Source organism: Mesocricetus auratus, unplaced genomic scaffold, assembly GCF_017639785.1.
Source record: "Mesocricetus auratus isolate SY011 unplaced genomic scaffold, BCM_Maur_2.0 Super-Scaffold_100013, whole genome shotgun sequence".
In the NCBI taxonomy this organism is placed as follows: domain Eukaryota; kingdom Metazoa; phylum Chordata; class Mammalia; order Rodentia; family Cricetidae; genus Mesocricetus; species Mesocricetus auratus.
In genome coordinates, this window is record NW_024429196.1 from 71,101,449 (window position 1) to 71,105,455 (window position 4,007).

Genomic DNA, 4,007 nt, shown 5'->3' on the forward strand with positions numbered 1-4,007 from the left:
TCATACACACGTAGGATTTATCTGAATAAATTTTTAGTACTACACTGCAAGTTATGCCCCAGAGAAACCATCAGAAAGTTCAGTGGAGTCAGTGTATACATTGTATCCAAGGACAAAAGTCACACATTACTGTTGTTTTCTTGTCCAGTCAGGTCCCATCGCCCTTCAACCCTAATTAAGCATACAGACGCTATATTAATTATTAAACTGTTGGCCAATGGCTGGGGCTTCTTATTGGCTAGCTCTGCCTTAATTATTAACCCATTTCTATAAATCTGTATTTTCACGTGGTCTTGGCTTACTGGAGAATGCTCAGACCTGTATCCTTTGCCGGCTACATGACAACTCTCTCTGGCCAGCTCCCTCTGCCTACCTTTCCCAGAATTCTCCTGGTCAAGTAGCCCCACCTATGCTCTGAGTGGCCATTGGCCAAACAGTGTTTTATTCATCAACCAATAAGAAAAACATATGTACAGAAGGACATCCCCCATCAGTCACAGGGCTAGAGGGATGTTCAGAGGTTCAGAGCACTTGCTGCTCTTACAGAGGGCCTGAGTTTGGATCCCAGCACCCACGTTAGATGGCTCAACACTGCCTAGAACTCCAACTCCAGGGAATAAAATACCCCCTTCTAGCCTCCAGTGTATGCACACATACATAAAGACACACACACACACACACACACACACACACACACAAACACATTCATACGTAAATACATCTTTTCAAAGTAAAACAAAATTTACAACCAATGTTCTCCTTATTCTTACTGCCATTCACTTGTGATTTGTGACCCAGAGCAGCCTCGTTCTGCAGAACAAAGCAAGGGCTCCCACAGGGCTATGGCAGACCAGCGGGTCTGTAAGATGCGAACAGGAAACAGCAGAAGAGGACAAAAGTCTGATTGGTTGGCACTGGGTTACAGTATTATTATTTTTGTTGCTGTTTTATGTTTTTGTCAAGGGCATAAGCAGTTGTCTTCCTTTGGCTTCAGTCACCTAGAATCCTCTGTTCACTGCCTGGGGTCTGTCAGCTTTCTCACAGTTTCAGTGTGACAGGGTGGCACTCAGTGCAAGTGCCCCAAGTTGGCCTGGGCTGCTTCATCGCTCAAGCCAAACACAGGCCTTCCGGTACTTTAACAGCCGCCTGTCAGTTTCTGGGAAAAATTTCTTTCAAAAACTACATTGTGTTTTTGTAGGCTCTGTGATACTTCCATTGAGACTAAAATGAACTTTGGAGATCCCCCATGGAATCTTGGAAGAGTTGAGAGGATTGATTAGGAATTTCCACTTCTGGCCCTACCCTTTAATCAGCCTCTCCTGGCATAAGGAAGAGGTAACAGAGCTTCATGGGAGAGAGAGAAAAGGCCAGTACAGGGCTGGGGAGATGGCTTAGTCAGTAAAGTGGTTGCCTCGCAAACCTGAGGACCTGAGAGGAACCTCCATAACTCACACTAAAAATAAATAAAGTAAAAACAAAATGGATTTGTAATTCCAGAACTGGGGTGATAGAGATGGCCAGCTTATTGGGGCTCCCAGCTAGTCTGGACTTCTTGATAAGCTCCAGGCCAGTGAGAAACACTGACTCAAAAAACAAGATAGACGCTACTGAAGAACAACACCTGAGGCTTCCTCTGATTTTCACACACCTATATGAGTACACGTATACACACACACACACACACACAGAGGAAACAGCCATTGAATAGAAGCCTAAAGCCAGAGACTACGACTTGCTTTCATTTCTCTACACTAGATTGCCACAAAGCAGAAAGCTCAACACTGACTGCATTCACACTCTGCTGGGCAATGGAGGTGTTAGAGAACCAGCACACAGGGTGTGGCTGGGGTGCTCAAACAACCCCTTGCCTTTGTATTTGTTGGTGGTGGTAGCGGCGTTACTGGGATTTGAACCTACACCCTTTGCATTCTGCCAAACTAGGAAAGACAGCAGGGTTTAGCTGGATACTCCTGACTTGGGGTCTACCCTAAGGAAACAGTGAAGGTTCTTGATGAGTCTATAACTTCTGAAGGGTCAACTGGGAGTGAACCTCACTTACATGGCTTTTGAGGCCTCAGGTCTTGGATGACATTATCTGGATACATCAGCTCATTGTTACACAAGGAAGGCCCCTGGTTTATTAGAAGCAAGTCACTAGGTATGTCTCTACCGAGAGGTGAAGAATCACACCTGGGTCCCAGGGTCCCCAGACTTTTGGGACCACTGTGAAAGCTGCCTGCGAGAGATCCTGAGCGTGTGAAGCCGAGCACTCTTAAAATCCTCAGTAGCTTCATCGAACGTATCCAAATGCCCAGCCACTGCTGACACCTGCTTGTGCTTTGAGACACTTTGGTTCTGGTTATTTTAGAAGAAGAAAATGGCCTCTGTCAAGGCTCATCTTTCCTCTGTCCCAGATGGCACCTTTAAAAAGTTAAAACTTGGGGCTGGAGAGATGGCTCAGGGATTAAGAGCCCTGACTGCTCTTGCAGAGGACCCAGGTGCAGTTCCCAGCACCCACATGGTGGCTCACAACTGTCTGTAGCTCCAGTTCTAGGGAATCCAGTGCCTCTGTAGAAATCATGAACACACAGTGCACAGATACAGGAAAAACACTCACGTAAGTAAATAAATAAATATTAATACAGATTCAAAACGATAATAAATTCGTGTATAAAGCCTGCGTTGGAATGGGGAAAGGCTGCCAACCTAACACACAAACCAGAAATTAATCCCTGAGTATTTTGCAGTTGGTGCAGTAACTGAGTAGATAGATGTTAATGGAAGAGGCATGAGGGGAGCATCCATTACCAGTGCTGCCCCTGCTACTTGTGTTCCTCGTGAGCAGTCTGTGCAGTAAACACTCTTTCTTCACATCTGAAGAAGCAGACAGATCCAAAGGACCAGGCCTGGAGGCCCTCTCTCAACACCAATGCCGCCATGGCCTGCCTAAGTAGACACAAGCATCAGGTACTGCTTGGAACCTGCACTCAGCACAGACTTGAAGAAATTATCTGATGCTCACAATAGCCTCTCTGACTTAAGTCTCACTCTGACATTTTATAAAAAAGGTGGGAACAATTTTTTGAAAGTTTTTAAATTTTGGTTTTAGTGTGTGGAGATTTCATTAATTTGACAACAAAGGGGTTTTCTGTTATCATTATTGTTTATTCATCTTAGAACTTTCATTCAGTGGCTGATGGAAGCAGAGGCAGATGCCCACAGCTAAACACTGAGCTGACCTCCTGGAACCCAGTGACAGAGATGGAGGAGTGATGAGCAAGGGTGTCAAGACTGTGCTGGTGAAACCCACAAAGACAGCTGACCGGACAAGGAGGGGAAAGCTCTTGAACCCCAGACTGATGGCTGAGAGGCCAACAGGAGACTGATCCAGACTCCATGAATGTAGTGTCAGTGAGGAGGCCTCAGAAATCTCTGCAGCCTTGGGTAGTAGATCAGTACAATGTACTGACATACAAATGAACTTTGGGAGCCCATTACACATGGAGGGATGCTCTCTCAGCCTGGACACATGGGGAAGGGCCTAGGTCCTGCCCTGGATGAAATGACAGCCTCACCCTCCCTGGAGAATGATGTGGGGATTGGGAGGGGGTCTGAGGGAGTACTGGTGGAGGGACAAGGGAGGAGGGGTGGGAGAGGGAGCTGGGACTGACATGTGAAGCATGCATGCATGTTTCTAAGACATAATTTATTTTAATAAAAATTAAAAACAAGAAAAGAACAATTTTTAAAAATTAAACATTCTTTGGATATGAGATTATAGTTTGGATAGCATATTTTCAGAAAGTTCTTAGACTAGACATTGGGAAAGGTCTGTGTTAGAAGGCTTTACCATTCATGCATGGTCTGTCCAGGGGTGGTTTTTAACTCTTGCTTGTCTAGTTCCCTTGATTCATCCTCCAGCGACTGTGATTTCACTATGGGGATCAAGTGAGAGGATTTCCCATCAAGGCAGAGATGAAGATGCAGCCAACCGGGGCTCCACTTCA